General features: G+C 38.8%; 1 protein-coding gene across 6 annotated transcripts in view; it reads right to left on the bottom strand.

Annotated features, from left to right (window-relative positions):
* The window catches only part of PLAG1 (PLAG1 zinc finger), a 44,393-nt gene extending 23,323 nt beyond the window's left edge, over positions 1-21,070 (bottom strand). For 5 of the 6 annotated variants that reach the window (XM_007531518.3, XM_007531517.3, XM_060198907.1 and 2 more), the window contains exon 1: positions 20,852-21,070. The gene's annotated coding sequence lies outside the window, so the exon portion shown is untranslated. Of the gene's footprint in view, positions 1-3,017; positions 3,211-20,851 lie in introns of those variants that run through there. The other variant, XM_060198904.1, reaches the window with a different exon arrangement.
* Positions 21,071-21,156: the final 86 nt, after the last annotated feature.

Below are 21,156 nucleotides of genomic sequence, written 5' to 3' on the forward strand. Positions count from 1 at the left end.
GAAAGGTGTGAGCTGGACTGAATCCCTTCTGGCAGAGCCAGAGGTGATGGCTTGAGCAAAAGGACAATGCACAGATTCAAAACTGGACACAAATAATAACTTCTACTCAGTATTATACTCTTGCTTAGTACCCTTTATGGAAGCAAAGTTTTAAATACTCCATGTATATAATTAGCTAAATCTACACTAGGTCCATTTTGTTACACTATTACTTTTGGCATCAACATAAAGTAAGTCAGGTTTATTCCTAAGTACTTGCCACAATATTGAACTCATTTTCTTTGTTTCTACAAATTTTACGGCATGGCCTTGATTATAATGTCAGAGTGATAGAGACTTGAGTCTCTGTCCAGGTATTTACCTATGTAATATTAGATGTGTTTGGGGGGCCTTTCTGTTTCACAGTACCTTTACCAATGAAGAGGACACAAAAAGTGAGTGTAGAAAATTATGACTAAAGTAAAATTATCACACTAAGTTGTCCTTTTGCTTTGTAAACTGAAAGCTGTTTACATTTTACATTGGATAATATTAAAAAAAAAAAAGACTGGATTGATGCAGGGGAAAAGGAAAAACATAATTAAAGGGAAAACAAAAACAGAAATGAAACTCATGAGCCTGTCTTTTATCAGTAGCTGGGTCCAGTGTATGGAATAGAATTAGTGCCCTCAAGAGTTTCATCTCACTTTTTATTGTGTATTTCTGTGTCCCTAACAGCTAGAACAGTGGCTGTACACAGGAGGTACTGAAGTATTTGTGAATGAATAGAAGCAGAAAAGAAGAAAGCTTTCCATTCTGTTTGCCAAGTGGATCTGCGGAAGAAAATAGTTACTCCATCTATTTGCTTATGTATAACTAGGAATTGAACGAATATTTTAAATTTGAATTTTTCTTGGATTTCCCCTGAGCATGCAGCAATTGAGAACACATTGTTCTCTTTTCTGACTTGGCCCACCCTCAACAGATAGGCTGCAGTCACTGTGCCATCTTGTGGTCATGTCTAGAAAGTTCGTCTTCTTCAATATTCCAATACAGTCCCCTACCTGCACAAAGGCTCTTTGGAATAGAAAGAACAAATTTTCAGATAAGTAAATCTCTACTATTTGACTGATAAAGTATCATAGAAAACATAAGCATGAACCAGTCACCTGTTCTTCTAATAAGGGAAATGTAGTCTAGTAGGGAAGTAGCCCAAATGGATATTTCTAACTTATAATTACTAATAACACAAAACAGGTTAAAAATACAAGGTGTAGATTAAGAACAATGGAGACCCATAGAAACAAGTGATTTTATTAATCTGAGACCAGTTTGGGAAGGAAGGGTCATCAGAACTGAATGGACAGAGGTAAGCTGTGGAGCTGGGGGGAGCAGTCCTGAGCAGAGGAGCAGTAGGACAAAGGCTGGGTCTGAGTAGGTGGATGAAGGGAGGGGCAGAAGTTACCTCCTTAACTGGAGCTAGTGGTGCTTTAAAAAAGAGTGGAAAATGAAACTGCATAAAAGCAAGGCCAGGAACACAGTAAGAGGTGGCAAAAGGTCCTCTGCTATAGGAAGTTGAGCAGTAGTAGAGGGAAAAAGGTGGTTTTGCGGAGTAGAGTTGTTTGTGGAAGCAATCTCGTCTGGCACTTATGGAGGTCAAGTGGGTACCTGGGTGGCTTTGGGTAAATAACTTACCTTTTTTCACCTTGGGATTCCTCAGCTCACTAGGTAGGACGCCTGTACTGTCAAGAGCAAAGCCCTGGTTTGAACTCTGACACCAGGTGATGGGTGCTATAGCAATGGAGAAAGTTCTATTGCTGTGGTATCTTCCACCCTCTCTCTCTTTCTATCTGAACCAGAATAGTAAAACTCTACTGTGAGGTCCCATTCCATCAGAAACAAAAAACTATACAACCCACAGAATTCTGGTGAATAAGTGAATTGGTATGCACACACCACCAAGATCAGCAGCACTCAACAGTTTTACTAATGTTAACAGTGACAAAAATGAAGACCTTCATTATAAGTTTATTTAACAGACAATGGAGAAACAGAAGAGAATTTAAAGAGCAGGAGAAAGAGCAGAGTGGAAAGATGAGCCATGGACAAGGTGCAGGAGGTAGAACAACACACTGATTTTGGGAGAAGGAATGTGGAGGGGTAAAATAATCTCTATCAAATATGGAATGCGTAGAAAAGGATGGCCAAGGGCTAGGTGGTGGCCTCAAGACCTGGGTTAGAGCCCCCGCTCCCTACCTGCAGTGGGGAAGCTTCACGAGTAGTGAAGCAAGCTGCAGGAATCTCACTTTGTCTCTTCTCTGATTCCCCCCTCCCCTCTTAATTTCTTTCTGTCCTATCAAATAAAACAGAAGAAAAAAAAGGAAAAATTTCAGGGATGGTGGATTCTTAGTGCCAGCACCAAGCTGCAGTAATAACCCTGGTGGCAATTAAAAGCAGAGGAGGTGGGAAAACCAGAATATGTATTGCAAAGAAGTAAAAGAAAATTTTACAGAGAATCAATTCTACTCCCTTTTGATTTAGTGACATACAAGTCTTCTTAGTCATGTTGAAGGGAACTACTTCAGGAACCAGAATGGAATGCTGACCGAGATTGAGAAAGAAGCGCCATATTTCAAAGTACACACCACTCTCTGTGGAATGGATGTTAGGTGAAAGAGAGGTATACAGAGCAACTTATGTCCCATTTGTATGTGCATTTAAGACAGCAGGGGTGTGACACGCTGACTGGAAGAATCAAGTATAGAAGGAAAGGTCACCAGGACTAGGATAATGGATGAGCAGGGATCGGGTGGGGATCGGGTGGGGATCGGGTGGGAAGAAATACAGGACTTCAGGGTGTGTGCAGATACTAAACCAAAGATGATGAAGGTGAAGAGAGTAATTATCACTGTTTCGTGGTGGAGGTGACACCTGAGCAGAGTTCTCAAGGATGAACAGGTGTTGGCCACGTGGACAAAGGAACATTCCAACAGAGGAAATGGCATGTGTAAGGAAGAGCATTTGAACCCCACACTTACCTGGTTTAATGCTTGAGAAATTAACATAGAGCCAGTGGAATAGCTCACTTGGATAAGTGCTGCTGTGACATGTGAGTGACCCAGGTTGGAGCCTGGACCTCACTGTGTTGAAGGAAACTTTGGTGTTGTGGTCTCTCTATCTCCTCCTTTGCCTTTTCTGTCTCTAAGAAAAAAAAAAAAGGAACTGAAGTGGAAACCTAGGGGGATTTATTTATTTTGTTATTAAAAATTTAAAAAAATTATTTATTCCCTTTTGTTGCCCTTGCTGCTTTATTGTTGTAGTTACTATTGTGGTTGTTATTGATGTTGTTGTTGTTGGTTAGGACAGAGAGAAAATGGAGAAAGGAGGGGAAGACAGAAAGGGAGAAAGATACACACCTGCAGACCTGCTTCACTGCTTGTGAAGCGAGTCCCTTGCAGGTGGGGAGCTGGGGGCTCGACCTGGGATCCTTATGCTGATCCTTGTACTTTGCGCCATGTTCGATTAACCCACTGCGCCACCGCCGACTTCTACTTATTTTATTTTTTTTGCAGAGCCAGGACCTCATGCATATATGATTTCATTCATGCAATGAAATCATGCATATATGATTTCATTGCTCTCAGGGCTGAGAGATACCATAGCACCAGAGGCAACATGTTTTACAGCAGATCTAGACGGCAGCAAGAACTAAATTAAGACAGGCCTTGGACTCAAGCTGCCATTTCAGGTCTACTTTATATAGCTACTTCTCCATCACCTATAACATGACTGTTCCCAGTCATCTGGAAAAATTCAGAGAGAATTTTTACCTTTTAGGCTTATAAATAACTTTTCAGCATACAATGACTAGATTATTTTTTTAATGCTTCTAAGGATAGAGGATAAACAAGTCTAGGAAAACCAAAGAAGTATGAGGGGATGACTATGACCCTGTGGAGGTGGCAGAAGCAAGAGAAGGCTTCAAACGGGTTTTATCTGGAGAGTCTTGGATGTCTCCATTGGCTGAGTAAAAGGAGCCAGTGGTGTGGGTGTGGGTGTGTGCATGTGTGGGGGGGATAGGGAGAAGCAGGGAGAGAGGACTGGAGCAGATTCTCTCAGCAGTTAAGAAAGCTAGGATGCAAATAAGCTTGTGGTCAGTGGATAGACTATCGGAACTGCTCACCTGAGACTCAGTTTTCTCAGTGAATTGGCAATGTTATCTAATATATGGTAGAGATTCTAGCTACAATACCTACTAGACTACTAGCTACTAACAGGTTAACATATGAGGTATTTATATTCCACTAAATATTACAGTATGGCAAATAATAAAATATTAATGACTTTTTAATACACTGATATTAGTCTGTTAATAGATTATTAGCCTCTTTGAGATCCTAGTTCTATGAAAGAATTATTATTATCACCGGGTACAGTTTCATATAATAAAGTGGACAAAGCCGTTTGAACACTTACATGAGCTAGGTATTATGATGAGAATTTTTTTTTCATGCACTTCATTTAATACTTTTTGCCTTAACTTCTTTAAATCTCTGTGAAATTGTTATGGGGATTAAAGAAGTGCATTATATGTAAGTGTGCTAGATGGTCAGTCAGCACAGATTAAGTATTTCATAAAGTCAGGTGATACTATTGTTCCAGAGGAGTAAGCTGACTTCCCAATTTGCAGTGCCTGTGGCTCTGCACTCTGCACAGAAGCTAAGCATTCTCCTGTGATGAGGGAGAGGAGGCGATAGCAGCACAGGGGGAGACTTTCGCAGCCAGTGACAAGGAGGCAGTGGGGCCATGGACAGAGGCTGAACATAGGAGACAGCCTCTAGCAGGCCCTAAATCCCCTTCCAGCAGCTGTGGAGGGTGAACATAGTTTCCCTTTCCCAAAGTAATCTTTTTTATTATTTATTTATTTATTTATTTATTTATTTATTCATTCATTCATTCATTCATGATAAAGACAGGAGGAGAGAGAGAAAGAACCAGACATCACTCTGGTACATGTGCTGCCGGGGATTGAACTCAGGACCTCATGCTTGAGAGTCCAATGCTTTATCCACTGTGCCACCTCCCGGACCACACCCCAAAGTAATCTTAACCCAAGTCTGAGGAAACTGGGGTCCTGAAGCTTGGAGGGGCTGACTTTTTTTTTTTTTTTTTTCCCCTCCAGGGTTATTGCTGGGCTCGGTACCTGCACCATGAATCCACCGCTCCTGGAGGCCATTTTTTCCCTTTTGTTGACGTAGCCTCGTTGTGGTTATTATTATTACCATTGCTGATGCTGTTCGTTGTTGGATAGGACAGAGAGAAATGGAGAGAGGAGGAGAAGACAGAGGGGAGAGAAAGATAAGACACCTGCAGACCTGCTTCACCGCCTGTGAAGCGACTCCCCTGCAAGTGGGGAGCCGGGGGCTCGAACTGGGATCCTCCCACTGGTCCTTGCGCTTTGCGCCACATGCGCTTACTTAACCCACTGCGCCACCGCCTGACCCCCAAGGGAGGGGCTGACTTCTTATGGGAACAGGAAACATAGCAAGTCGGGAGGGAATCCCAGGGGTTCTGGGTAGGTGAGAAAAGTCCCAAGACTACATTTAAGAATTTCCACTCAAGGGGTTCAAGTCTCAGAAAACTTCCCATGATTGCTATAAAAGGAGGGAAACTGGAGGGTTAGAGCATCAGCATGTTGGGAAACTATGGATGGTGACGGTGGAAGCAACAGCGTCTTAAGGTTGTATTCACATACGCAGCATACTCACAGAGTACATTCCATGTGAATCTATGAAAACTTAAAAAAATTTTATTATATTTATTTATTGGGTAGAGACAGCCAGGAGTTAAGAGAAGAGGGAGGTAGAGAGACAGAGAGACACCTGCAGTCCTGCTTCACCACTTGCAAAGCCTTCCCCCTGCAAGTGGGGACCAGGGGCTTGAACCTGGGTCCTTGCGCACCGTAACATGTGCACTCAACCAGGTGCGCCACCACCCGACCCTGAAAACTTTTTTAAAAATTGCCACCAGGGTTATCACTGGGGCTTAGTGCCCACACTACAAACCCACCACACCAGACGGTCATTCCCCACTTTTCCCCCGTCTAATTTATTAGATAGGAACTGAGAAGAAGGGGGACATAGAAAGGGGGAGAGAAAGAGAGATACCTGCAGACTTGCTTCACCGCTTGTGAAACTTCCTCCCTGTAGGCATGGAGCAGGGGCTCGAACCTGGGACTCTGTGTATGGTAATGTGTGCACTTAACTGGGTGCGTTATCACTCAGCTCCCCAAAACTTTTTTTTTAATTAAATAAGAAAGGAATAACATGTGACCTTCTGTCTGGAGACCTCCAGTGGAAGGTGCCTAGAGCTGTCTGGGGAGCCTCAGTGGGGCATCAGGACCCTGGATGGGGAAGCACTACGAGTATTTCCCAAATCCAAGGGACTGACTATGGGAATGAACTACATGAGTTTTCTGATGCTTCTGATGGTGTGGGCTTTGCCTCATGGAAGTTTTCACTGTCCCACATGCTAATCTGTACTTTTCCCATTTCTCTACTGTGTGTGTGGGGGGGATCTCCCTTCTCCTATCAGAACATCTCTCTTTTCCTGTTATTGTGTCACTGCTGCTGTTGTTTGATTAGACAAGAGAGAAATGAAGAGAGGAGGGGGAAGACGGGGGAGAGAAAGAGAGACAACTGTAGACTTGTTTTACCGCCTATGAAGCAACCCGCCCCCCCCCCCCCCCCCGCAGGTGGGGAGCAAGGGGCTCAAACCCAGATCCTTACGCCCGTCCTTGTGCTTCACACCATGTGCGCTTAACCCGTTGCACTAGATGTCTGAATATGTTCTGCTAGGTTGTGCTTCTCTTTCACCCAAGCTGCACATGTACATGTGTAATTATATACCAGCTTCTTTCTGAATCTGTTTGCCTTTCTTCTCTCTCTCTCTCCCTTTCTTTCCCTGTCCTCCTCCTCCTCCTTCTTCTTCCACCCCCCTCCCCCCCCCAAGCTCTGTTTAACTCTGGCTTATGGTGGTACAGGGAACTGAATCTGGGACCATGGAGCTGCAGGCATGAGAGTCTCTTTGCATCACCACTATGCTATCTACCCCCACCCTGTTCTTTCTTTTCTAATCAAGGGTGTAGACGTCTCTAACACCTGATGTGTTGGTGAGTCTCTCTTCCCTTGTGTATGTGCCTATGTGTCTTACTCTCCTCTAGGTGTTTGTTGAGACCTCCTCCCTCCAGTGTCTCCCTTGTCACATCTTGCAGAGTGTAAATCTACTTTCTGGGTGTGAGTCTCCTTCCTTTCTGCCTTCCCAAGGTATGTCTGCATCCCATCCTGGTATATCTACTGCCCAACCTCCCCTTCCCTGTGTTACCCTCACCCCATCCCCACTGTGGAGTCTTTCTTGACCTTCTTTCACCTTCTAGGTATGTGTCACTCACTCCTGCTCATCCTAATGTTGGCGTCTCTGGTACATGTGATTCTGGGACTTGAATTCAGGACCTCATGCTTGTAAGTACTGTGCCACTTCCCCAGTTCTAAGACTCTTGAATTCTTTCCGAATAAGTTTTTCTTACCATCTGCCATGAGATGAGGGAACTCTTGTTAACTGTCTCCTTTGCTCAGTGAGGGTGGAATCTGGTCTACTGTCTGGCACAGTTCCTGGCTGTGGCAGGTGATCTGTAAAGCCTGCTGACTAAGAGATGGGAGGAGAGGTGTCCTGTATACAGACGTGGAGCTGTTAGTGTAAACAGAAAACATGAGCATAGAGGTTTCGAGAGGGATAGAGAGGCAGGTTTTCTCAGCTCACAGCTGGGTAGGCACAGATAAACAGGAGAAGCTAGGGCTTGGGGACATGCACACTGAACAACCAGAGAACCTAGCAAAGATGGGAAATGCCAAAATATTAGATATTAGACCCAGGTGGAAGGATAGGAACCATGACGGGGAGGTTTTCATGATGGGGAAGAATCATCAAATGTTGCAGGGACACCACATGGGAGTACAATGAAAAAAGATGCCACCAGATTTGGAATCAGGAGGCTGCATCGGGCGTTCTTTTTCAGAGACCCAAAACTGGTGGGGGAGGATGGGTTCAAGAGAAAGAGAAGATGAAGGAAATGGAGACTGGTCACAAATACCTCCTTAAGGAAGTAGGCACCAATGGACAGAAGGAAATGTGAGAAGGGGGTAGGCTGGAGGCAAGTTCTATCATATTTTGTTCTCAAGAGGGCAAGATTTAGGCATATGTATCTGCAGGTGGAGGGGGAAGATAGGAGACAGCAGGGTAGGAGGGGTAAGTGATCATAAGGCCCCAAGTGGGTACAGTAACCTGGCTGCTGGGTCACTGCACTCCTACTGCCCACCTTGCCTACTGGGAGACTCTCTTCTCCTCCACAGGAGAGCTGGCCACTATTGCAGAGCAGTCAAAAGGTGCAAGAGGGTGGGAGTTGTGCTGTGAATTGAGCAGAGGTCCCAGGAGAAAACTAGGTGCTGAGAATGGGTGATGGGAAAGTGAGCAAAGGCCTTGTGAACACAGACACAGCTTGCAGAGTGGATTTATATTACTGAAGATCCAACTCTGTGAATTTCAGTGGGTCCCTCTCAACTGATTAAGAGCCTTTCGGCCCTGGCCCCAGCCTCGATCCCAACCTCATCAACCACCATCATTCTGCTCCTGACACCTCCGCATTTCCGCTTGAAGTACAGGAGAGGATCTACCTGTGCCGCACATACCCAGAGCTTCAGTATTCCCTTGTTCTTATTTTTCCTTGCAACTTCTATCATCTAGGACCACCTTCCCAGTGAATCAAACCCAACCCACCTACAGATGTTAACTACTTTTTTTTTCCCCTTCCTATGTGTCTACTTGCTTTAATTCTTTCCAACAGATGCACAAACCTATGAGAAGTTCCAGCGGAACACAGAATAGGGGATCTCATGAGCAGGGGCCCAAAGAATAGCAGAACCACTAATAATGCCACTGAAATAAAATGTGATTTCTAAGGATGCTGAAAATTTGAGATGCCAATTGTCCATCTTGGTATCTATGGCGCTGAGATCTTTGAAAATGTCTGCCTAGAACTTGCTAGAATATGGGCTTAGTGATAATGTGCTCAGTTATTTGCATGTCACGGGATCACCATTTCAAATCTGTACTATATAAACATTTGTGCTATTCCTAGACTCATGCTCATGGGCTCAATTTATTCTAGATTTTGAATCAATTTAAGTGTTCCTAATATATCTTCCCTTGATCAAAATGCTCAAATTGTTACAGTGCCTTATCTAGCAGAGAAGGCAAAGTCTTTAGCATATCATTCTAGTTCCCCCACCCCAAATCACTTTATTGGGGGCAAATAATGATTTACAAGACAGCTGTTGTCACATGAGCACATACCTTTCTAGTCTTATCTTTTGCTGCTCTCTAACAAATCACCCTCTCCAGTCAGACTGGTATTCTTGGTGGCTGTGGACAATGAACACATTTTTTGCCTTCTAATGTCTGCTGATTTCTTTCATCATTTTTTCCCTGACATTTCCAACTCACACCTTTTTTTTTTAAAGCCCAACCTGAATTCCATACCTCTTTTCTTGAACACCTAGAGTTTCTGTCTCTACATCCATATTGCATTTTAAAATACACTGCTTTGAGGTTTCTCTCATAGACTAACCCAACACGCAAAAGGCAGAAAAGACAAATAAAGAAAGAGTAGAAGGCAAATATTTGTGCCCTAAGAGGAACAGAAAGTACTCTCTGCACTTCTGGTTCACATTTGGAGTAAGAATAATGAAACTTTAAAAAATATGATGGGTTGATATGGGGCTTAGAGGACAGGTTATGATGTTAACAGGTATGTAAGGAAAACATTTCAGAGAGATTGAACAAAGTCAGCAACGTAGGAACAGGCAAATAACTAAACCACTAAGCCCTTAATAAATAAACAATAAAAGAAACAGGTAAATGTAGGGTAGGTCTTTAAGTTCTCTAAATCTACGGAGATAAGTAACTGAATAACAAAACTGAAATTCTAAACTTGGAATTTTGGAATAAATAGGGTGATACCATGTGTTGTTTTAAAATTTTTTAATTCTAGGGGGCTGGGTGGTAGCATACTGGGTTAAGTGCACATAGTACAAAATGCAAGGACCCACATAATGATCCTGGTTCAAGCCCCTGGCTCCCCACTTGAGGGGAGTTGCTTCCCAAGTGGTGAAGCAGGTCTGCAGGTGTCTCACTTTCACCATCTCTCAATTTCTCACTGTCTTACCCTAAAAAAAAGGGGAAAAAATGTTCTCCAGGAGCAGAGGATTTGTAGTTCTGCCCCACAGCCCCCAGTGACAAACCTGGAGGAAAAAAAATTCTATTCTACTGTGTCACTGACATCTATTATTAATCAAACTAGCATACTTGCCAGTTGTCATAATATATACTCGTTTGAACTAGGACCAATCAAAAACTTTTAAAAGATGCTCATTATTCTGGAATTAGATGGCTCTGACATAAACCTACTTTCAGGAAAAAGCTAGTATGGTGGTTATGTCACTGGAATGGTGGGGGCACAGAACTTTGGAGGTGGGTGTGGTGTGGAACTATATTCTGTAATCCTAAAATCTTGTAAACCACTAGCAACCAAAAATTTCAAAAATGGTTTGGGAGAAAAAAGTTAATACTATTAGAACTTAGGTTACATTCTTAAAAAACAACCACCACCACCTTCTGAAAACTTATTTAGGGACCTGGTAGTGGCTCAGTGAGAGATCACAAGCCTTCTGCATGAGCCCCTGGGTTTAATCTCTTAACACCATACAAAAGACAAAACAAACTGAACATTACAAAATGGCAGAAAAGTGCCTTGTTTCTCTCTCTCTCTCTCTAAAAAGTTAAATTAAAAAAATTTAAAAATCTAACTAAGTGTGTAATTTTCCCCTGATTCTTTCTACATAGCTTAAGAATACAGGCAGATAAGCAGGACTTTTTAACTTGTGTTAATTATGACTGTCCAGAAATTTTTATTTTTACAACTGATTTTAAAATAAGTTAACTTCTATATGAATATAATTTAAGTCATACTAGCACATTAATATATAATAATCCACTTCTGTGGCCTATTTATTCTTTTAAATTAAAAAAATATATATCTTTATCTATTGGATAGAGACAGCCAGAAATCAAGGGAAGGTAGGGGTTGACAGGGAGGGAGACAGAGAGACACCTGCAGCCCTCATGAAGTTTTCCCCCTGCACGTGGGGACCAGGGCTTAAACCCGGGTTCCTGAGCATGGTAACCTGTGTGCTTAACCAGGTGCTACCACCACCCGGCCCTTGGCCTATTTATTTTAAAAACTAATTTATAAAAAGAGATAGAATTCCAATGTCTAATGTCATAATTGCTACCTACATGTTTGAGATGGCTCTACTTCCTCTTTCAAAAACTGCTGTAAAGTTAAATAAGATAAGTAAAAGCAAAGGCTTCTTTCCAGGATAACGTATTTACGGATGAAAGACAGTATTATTACTCAAATATTTTGGGTAATATAATTTAAAAGTCATGTTGGCTAATGATTCAGAGAATAATTTAACCAATCAAGTTGAGTTTCTTTTTCTTTTAAGCAGAAACAGTTTCTTTTTGTGTGTTCATTTTTGGTTTTGCTCTTCCAAGGAAGAACTTTTAACAAATACTTGGCTAAAATTTAAAAGTCACATTATCTCTCAACTTAAAAGGATCAAAACCTTTACTTTCCCATCTGATCAATTTCAAGCTAAATTTAAAACACCAGTATAACTCCATATTAGTCCACTGAAGCGATGGAAGAAACAGATAAATGTATTTACCTTTAACCTCCTCCCACCCTCAATTTCATTTTTGGCATCTGAATACCATACTTCTGAACTGTGTCATTAAAAAAAAAAAAGAATCTAAATGTAGTACAGCATTACACATCGAAGCAGAGTTTACCAAAAATACCTTCTAAATTAGTCATAATATGTATGATTATTTTCCAGAAGTGGTTCTGGATGTTACTGCTTGAGTAAAATAAAAAAAGTAAATAAATAAAAAAAAAAGCACAGAAAATGAGAATATACAGTACAGGGGCACTGCCATACACAGGGTGGCAGCACTGAGAACAAAATGCATACAAACAGCAAGAACACTTGGACTGGCCAATGCAGGCGTGCAAGTGTGCCTGAAATCTGATTATGAAAACAATTCACAGACATAGGGGTATTTTGGTTTTAATTAAGAAATTCCTTTTAGTTCTGGCAGAGATGTTATGTGTTTGAGAAATGCTATTATGAGTCAGTCTCTAAATGTGATCAATTGCATTTTTCTCAAAACAAATTGCTTGGCTCCCTCTCCCTGCACTGTCTGATAAAAGGTGAGCTGAGCCTGAATAAATGCAAGCACCACAGAAGGACCAAAGTTTAAAAAATCATATTTCTAGTACAGATTTGAAAAGATAGTCGAAATTATGATTCAAAGAACTTTATGGTAGGACATTTCGTTTAAGAAGAATAATTTTGTAAATGCTCTTATAACAGTTTTGATTCACTCGCTTCAGTTATAATATTCAAACAGACAAACTTTAAAGGAAAAGTTCTGCAACACTACTTAAGAAAAACTAAAATATTCCGACCAATGAAAAATTTCAAATTACAAAGGATATTCAACTGATACAGATAAAAACAGTATTACCTCACTAAAAAAAAAACCTGAAGTAATTGAATATGTTATGATTTTTTAAATAGTATTGTTCGTTTACTTAAAAATACACATTTACTATCAACGGATAACTATAAAGGAATTTCTACAAACTATGAGTCTTTCATATATATACATATATTTATATTTATTTACTTAGTTTTTCAAACTTTTGTTTATACAAAAAAAGAGATTCAGGTACAAAAGCAACTTTTAACTGAAATTTCCTCATTGGAGAGTAGGATGATTTACACTTATCATGTATGGGTGTAGAATTTTATCCCTGAATCTTTTAATTTTGTTAGATTTGTTAAATCACTAATTAAAAAAAAAAGGAGAAGAAAATAGGAGACTGACACATTAAAAAAAAAAAAACCTTTATTTGAGCAGTTCTTCATTAAGTATTTAAAATATTCGTTCTTTATCTAGTCAAATTTGTTACTTGATAATTTCATTTTGATTTGTAAGTAATTATAACAACATACTTTACAGGTAATATCCTTAAAAATGTTAAGTATGGCACATTATTGCTTAAACACCTTAGATTGCTGTCTTAACATCTTTTCTTTAACTAAAGCAAATCACACTGAAAGCTAAACCTGATTCATGACCTTTATGGCACATATAGCATAGTTAAATTAGCTTCATTTTGATGATAGTAGCTCTGAGGATGTTCAAATTTTATGATGCAAGAAAAAGAAAAACATGAAACATCACTGTTGTTAGAGGTATACTCATAGGCACTGTTCTTTTTTGAATCATTTTTAACTCTTCCAAAACTGAAATACTAAGACTGTTTCCATCACTCTTGGTGTAATTGCCCTTTTAAAAAACTGCATGTCTAATGCTGTGCTTAAACTCTTATGTATTTGAACAGTGATTTCTTCATAAAACATTGTAAATATTAGAAGAAAAATGTAACACACTGAAAATTTACCCAATTAAATAACCTCAGGCAGTATAAAATAGGAAAATGCAAAAGAAACACTTTAGCAGATTAATTCAGAAAAATAAGTTAGATGTACAAACAAAAGCAAACTCATGTTTAAGAGGTAGCTCCTAAGCTGACATGTTGGTCACAACGTTTTAAAGATTTTAATAAATTTTATCTGAGTACTAAAGTGACAACTCTTATAAATTGCTAGCTCAGAATAAACTTAGCTCTAAAGCAAAGGAACTAATTTATCTTCTTTGGTATAGAATAGTTAAATAAATTATACTTAGAAAATACAAAAAGTAGTTTAAGAAAGGGAGTAAAACTCACATGAAACAGTATTTTTTTACTTCACTGTCCAATGTTGATAACAATAAAACCTTTTAGAGTAGGATGAAAGGTGATATAGACTCTATGTAGTTCCAGCATGAAGATGGTAAAAGAAAATATAGTCAAGTTTTGAGAAAATCTAGCAGACTGAAAGTTAGCTAGTACTGCTTTGAACTTCCAGTTTAAACTACCTTAAGTTTCCAGGTTCAATTTCTTAACATTCTTCTGATGAACAGTTCAACCAACTTCCTATTGGTGTGTCTTCAAGTGGACAAAACTGAAACATTTTTCTATTTTGCTTTTTAGTTAAAGGGGCTCAACTTCTCATTCTCTAACTTGTTCTTAGTTTGACACTCTCCAAAAAAGTATCTCAAAATTAAATGTTCTAATGTATATTGATTAAAAAATATTTTAAAAATCAGATGAAAGTCCTTTTAGTTGTAGCACTGAAAGTTAATGACCCTATAGTCAAAAACTAAAAGATGACATACACAATTTTAATACTGGTTTAACAAAGTAGTTTAAATATTTAAATGAAAATCTAAAATGACTTTATCTCTCAATAAGAAAAGGGCAGAATTTAAGACTGCAACAGCAGATCACTTACAATCTATACAGAGAATTTAACTGCCCTTTAAGAAGATACCTCCTTTACCCTGAAAATATTTTCCAATACTTAAGGAAACATTTATTCCTAAATAGAATACTATGATAGATCTAGATCTTCCTTCAGAAAAATCAGTCATTAATTAACAAATGGTAATGTAAACTCCTTTGTCTGTATACACCTGAAGTATTCCAGACATTAAGGACTTTTTGTTGAAGTGTCCTATTTTTATCTTGTGAAAGAGATTTTAAATGCTATTAAAGCAGTATGAAATAGCTTTAATTGTCCACCCAAAAGTCCATATAGTATAATGTCCTTAGAATAATGTCCTAAAATTTATTTCATCAACTTAATGGAAGATTTTAAACTTTCTGATGGATGAAGAAGTTAATTTTCAACAGTTCCTAAGCCTTTAAAACACTTCACTTAGGTACATATTTAAAATAATCCTTTACATCTTTTTAAAAAAAATAGCAAAAAAATATTTTTTCCTGATACTAAAGAATTCCAAATAATCATTACCTTAGAATTTAATTAAGTTTAACTTAAATTTTAAGAAGATATGTTAGGAAGGCTATGAGAGAATCTTCTTTTTAAAGTTATCATAAAATCAGCAACTTGTGCTAAAAGTACTCTGTTCTAGACTCTCCTATTTACCACTCTCATTTTGGGTGATAAATTTATTATTTCTGCTGTATAAATAGTTGTTCTTTTATTCACCTAAATCAAATTTTAAAATTTAAATGATTTTATTCTGACACTCTTATTTTCTTCTTTCCCATCAATTTTAGACATTTTAGTCCATACTTTTGTAATATCCTTTCATCATTTAAGACTTATTTCTTAAATAAGTCTTAAAAAGAACATTTTTATTTTGTAACCCCTCCTTATTTCTAGCTTTTCTGTTTTTAGATTAGGAAAAGCTTGCACTTAAAAAAATTAAAATACAAGGAGACATTTCAAATTGTTTATCTTTCTAGCCTAAGGTATAATTGCCCAAGATCACTCATTCTACACATGCACACACATTTCTTAGGTAGTTATCTCAAATTCCCTATACACACTGTGGTTAGTTTTAACACCACAATTCTGCAGTAACTCTGTTTACAAGACATCTAGGGACTTTAAATACTAACAATTTTAATGTAGTATCACAGCACCACTTCATTAAAAAAAAACATGTATTTTTTGTTTTTAAAAAATAGATTTTCTTTTTCTGATAAGCACTTAAAAAAAGCAAAATCCTTTTTAACTGAACAGCAGTAAACACTAATAGATACACAAAAATCAGTGAAGAGAAATATTAAAGAACCCTTGGTAGCTCCATGCCACCATATCTTTGTCAATACTACCTTGAGGAGAGGAGGTAGGGACAGGTGTATACAGGGAGCAAATGCAACCACTGGGCAGTAGGCCAAGTGATTTAAAAGTCAAAATCAAATTATGCCTCTGTAGTAACTTCTACCAGGCTTTTAAACATGTGTATTTCTCAAAGCTTCAAATGTTAATAACTACACACCAATAATTTTATGAAATATCGTAATGTACAAATTTCACTTAATTTTTCAAATTATTAAAACATTAAATTTACTAATGAGATATAAAAGTTGTCCTGTTGTAAATAAAAAGTAGTAACATAGTGTGGCTGTCAGGTTCAGACATCTTTAAAAAAAATTAGGTAGTAAAATAAATTTAAAAAGTAAGAAACTGTTATCTCCAAAGTGGTCTAACTGGTAAAACGGAAAAGAATTTTCAAGCATGAATTCTAAAATCATAGTTAACTTTACAGTTCATTCATCCAGGGTACCCTGCCCTCACATTTAACTTATTTGTAAATACTTCTCCAAGGCGACCTAAACACTTACTAATTGGTTAACCATGATGCTTACATTAATACCTGTTGAGATTTTAAAAATTGAATGTCTACTTTTTTCTGCAGTGACTGATATATTTACAAAATATTCAATATTAAAAAAAAAAAAGTCTATCAAGTTTTCAAAACATTTAAATAATAGTCCAAGGGGCAATTTTACAACCCTTCTAAACTTTAACATATCCACTATGTTGGAATTTGCTGAACAGATTCAACTATTTCTTCCTATGAAACTCTTCCTTTAATCATATAATTTAACTATAGGAATCTAAGATGTTATCAATATAAAGAGAAAAAAATGTCTTTCTTATACTTTTGGAAACACTTTAAAATGGACAAGCAGTCTAGGCAGTGTAAGTAGTTGTTCAGTAAAACTCCTTTCTCTAGGATATGTGTGTAATAGGTAATTTTTTATATATTTTGATTTTCCAAATAACAGGATTCTAAATAAAAAAATATAAAATTACTCCTAGAAGGAACCAATATTTTGATTACATAGCTAAAGAGACAAATGATTACTGAGACAAAACTTTAAAGATAGTTATGTTTCAGTTATCTGGCTCTGCAAATCTTAAAGACTACAACATTGCATTTAATTTAGCAAATAACAATTTAATCCTTGCAAAGTAAAATTTCTGGGATACCAACACCAAAATGTATGCAACAGCAGCCAGAATCATGTTTAAGATGAAGAAAAAAAACCCCTCCAACTTTGTGTAATATTAAAACACGAAGAGTACCCTTAATTTTTAAAACTATATTGATTAAAAGGCAAATTCACTCATTTCTTTAATAGTAAGATGGCCACTTATTAAAATACCTTGATTCTTATAAACAGATAAGAAATTCCATCAATATTAATCCACATTTGTATATTATCTTCTACATTAGCTAAATTTCTTATAAAATTTCAAACAGCCAAGTTAGATGTGTAAACTTTAAATATGAATCTCCTATGAGGTTTCTGTATGCTGACTGAGATACAGATTTTGAGTATACAATACCCTGTGATTATTTCTGTAAATTGGTATAACAATAAATCTCAGAAAAAGGAAGTTCAACAGGTAGCATTTCTAAGGCACTAGAAAAGTTCCACACAACCAATTCAAATTTGATGGTGTGCTGTGCCCTATCTAAATATGATGCTAAGGAACTGCAGATTTTATATTTGTGCATTTTGAGTGCATTTTCCAATTTCTAAGAAGCAAGAGATCCTGTAAAATCCAAGCACAGTGACTGTTTTATGCCATTCTCAGAAAAATAAATCACAACAGCAGCACTTTTAGTTAGGCTGACAATAACAGTAACTTGAAATGTCCAAACCTGAATAACTCAATAGTCTAACTGGAAGAAATACCATTTTCCACTTTTACAGAAAATGAATTTACTGACATTAGTATGTGATTTGTTAAGATGACAGCTATTCAAGATCTAAAACTCTCATTTACTTACACACAAAGACTGATTCTATTTATTGTCAACATAACTGTCGAGCCAAAATACAGTGAAAATGTAAGATAAAATTAAGGATTAATCGCATATTGAAATCTCTAGTCAGATTATTTGGAGGAAGATGGAAGTGAAAAGTCTCTTCTCCACTGATAATCACTTTCCTCACTTTGGATTTTATCAGTGGTTGACGGGAGTAAAAGTTTAATAAGTTCTTAGAAAGCTGTAATTGTTTGCAAAATCAGAAACCACAAGATGATGCACTCAAACACTACACTGATGTAGTGCTGTCATAGAGGCACTTGCTGAAAGTGAAGATGCAGATAAGAGCTCGGTTGTGAAGACAAGTTAACACACAATGGTCCTCAAAATAATAATTAGGAAAGATAGAATGGTAAGAAAGATTTCTGTATAAGAAATAAAAAAATACTGAATTTTAACTCCTTTCCTAATTTTTATCTACTTCCATAAACCATAAGAATAGATGAAAACAGATATTTATTTCAGAAACTCCATTTGTCTGTGGAAAACAGAACTCAAGTAATTTCCATTTAGTAGTAACCGGAGTTACAAATAAAACGTAGGTGACAATTTCTATGCTTAACATTTTGAAAATACTGCAAAAATCTAAACCATGCAAGTTGTTGGTAGCTTATTATCTGCAAAAATTTCCTGTTAAATAACAAATAAACTCAATTAAAATTATGCAAACTGTAGGTTTCAGGATTTCAACATCTTTAAATTTCAATGGCTCAGGGTAACAACCATGTATACAGATAGGATGATTTAGAAATAGGTATATGTAAACTTTTCCATGGTATTGATGCTTGTTTTCTTTTTTTCCTCTTTAAAGACATGCCTATTTATTACAGTTAAAAAAAAAAAAAATCTTCACCACTCTGCAGTTTTCAACCAGAAGTCCTCAATGCACCTTAAGCCCAGATGAATATTAGGTATTTTACAGCTTTTACAAAATGGCTGTAAAATCACATTATTGGTACACACAACCCTTTGATCTCACTGCACAGAATTTATAACTGTTCAGTAATGCTATACCATTATACCACACACCTTAACCTATTTCCATTTTTCCATAATTCTTTCCAAAGCAAAGCTATGTAACATGAAAAGTTCCTGGGAGGGCTTGTTACACAAAAGAACAGCTTGGATGCAAACTGAGTCTTACACATATCCATCATCTGTTAAGCTTGTTTACCCTTCCTTTCCCTCCATCACTCCTAAAGATGGGTGCACATGAGTAACAGAAAGAGAAGGCTCTTCCATCACCATATTCTCCCAGCACCTCTCCTGCTAGTCCTCAGCCAGTGGTTCCATGTGGATGATGCAAATCCTAAGAGAAGCTGTCCCTTTAAAATGCCCTGCTCTGTCCCATATCCCACGTGGAACCAACATCAGCAGCACTTTCTCATTAACTTCAATGTGGAACAAGAGACACCATCCTTTTGTATACCTAAACCCAGAAATCCTCAGCTTAACATTTTTTACTGAGGATGAACAGGTGAAGTCAATGTGTCAGCAAGGGAGAAACCCAGTAACTCCCTACTCCTCCCCAAAAGGTGCTCCAGTTTTAGCCTCCAGTTTTGCGACATCACCTCCCTACCCCTCCACTGTAGAGTCTAAAGAAAGGAGGGAGTCACTAACAAAACCTCAAGCACAAATGCGACGAAATTGCAATCTACAACCGGAAAGGTTTATTCTTCCAATCACACATATTAACTCTATTAAGAAAATGGCATCACTTTTTTTCCACTAAGAAAAAAAAAACCTCAAAGATCATTAAAGGAAAGTTATAAAATAGCAAATATAGTGTTTATCTTATCTCAGATCAGTCCACATTACCAATAAGTTGAGCAGTTTCTGCACTACCACCTCCCCCCTCTCTCCCCCTCCTTCTCTCGCATCGGATTTTCACGTTTTCTCATTGTCGGTTGAGTTATAAAAGACTTTTGCCCTTCGAAAGTTTTAAAAAAATAAATAAATATTAACTCCTTGGTCCCTGAGAAGTCAAAATGGGCTTCAGGGGAGAGGCGGTTCATGCTTTTACCTTTAGCGAGAAAAGGGGGAGCATCCCGGATTTTTAGGGATTTTTTGCGATTTTTTAAAAATTTTTATTTGGTTATATGCCTGAGTTCTCCCTCCATTTTGGTTGTTTATGATACTGACAACAAGCTGTCCCTGCTCTGTGCAGATCTCCTGCTTTCATTTAGCACCCCCTCCCCCTACCCCCCCTCGCAGCCACACATCTAGGGCTCACACCTCCCCGCAGACCCCGCACCCCGACCCCGACTCACCCACCTCTGAGGAAAGGGCAAAAACAAATTCATTTCTCCCCCCAAAGAAAAAAACCTCTTTGGAAAAAGGGGCAAAGTTACCCCAAGTCACTCAAAGTGCCCCCCAAATATTGCCGACTGGGGGTTTCCGCCAGGCCCTGTGGGGAGCGACCTTCCCCCGGGATGTTTTGGTGGAAAATGCGGAGAGTTTACTCTTAAAACTGAATTTATATTAATTTTTCCTTGATTTTTCGGGTCTCTAATGTCTTCCGCTCTCGGCTGCAGCCGCTGCCGCTGTCACAATATTCACAGCACCAGAGAGGAGGAGGAGGAGGACGAGGAGGAGGAGGAAAACTTTTCAAACTTTCCAGACCCTGAATAAAGAGATTTTTTTTTTTCCCACCGACCTCACCTTTGGGTCAACAGCCGCATCGCCCCCTGCCCTGTCAGAAGCGACTTCGGGAGTCCTCGCACCCCCGCTGAATTATTTTATTCTATTTTTTATTATTATTTTTCTCTCTGGGGTCCTGAGCAGGGGCTGAAAGTAGCACAAACTTTTCCTCCTCCTGCCGCCGCTGCTGCTCCTCTGCCCCCTCGGCTAGTCCCATAATTTAAATAACCCTGATATTTCTCCCGCTAAACGCCTCTCCACCGCCCCGGACCCCGGGAGAACTCACCGCGGGGCTTTAACATCCTCCCTCCGGCCCGTCCGCCGCCTTTACACCGCCCGCGGAATTTCTAATAATTTTTTTCTCATATTTCGGGCTGGACGCGGCGGGCCTGGAAATTGTTTCCTTACGCCTCTTTCCAGCAGCCATTGTAGTGTATGCGCTGCCCCTGCAGCCCAACTTGCAGCTGCCGCCGCCGCCGCCACCGCCGCCGACGTCGCGCCCACCGCCACCTCCCCCGGCCGCCTCGGCCACCGCCCCCACCTCCCACCGGCCCGCCCTCGGCCCCCGCCCGCCGCTGGGCCCGCCCCCCG

Source organism: Erinaceus europaeus, chromosome 1 (assembly GCF_950295315.1).
Source record: "Erinaceus europaeus chromosome 1, mEriEur2.1, whole genome shotgun sequence".
In the NCBI taxonomy this organism is placed as follows: Eukaryota; Metazoa; Chordata; class Mammalia; order Eulipotyphla; family Erinaceidae; genus Erinaceus; species Erinaceus europaeus.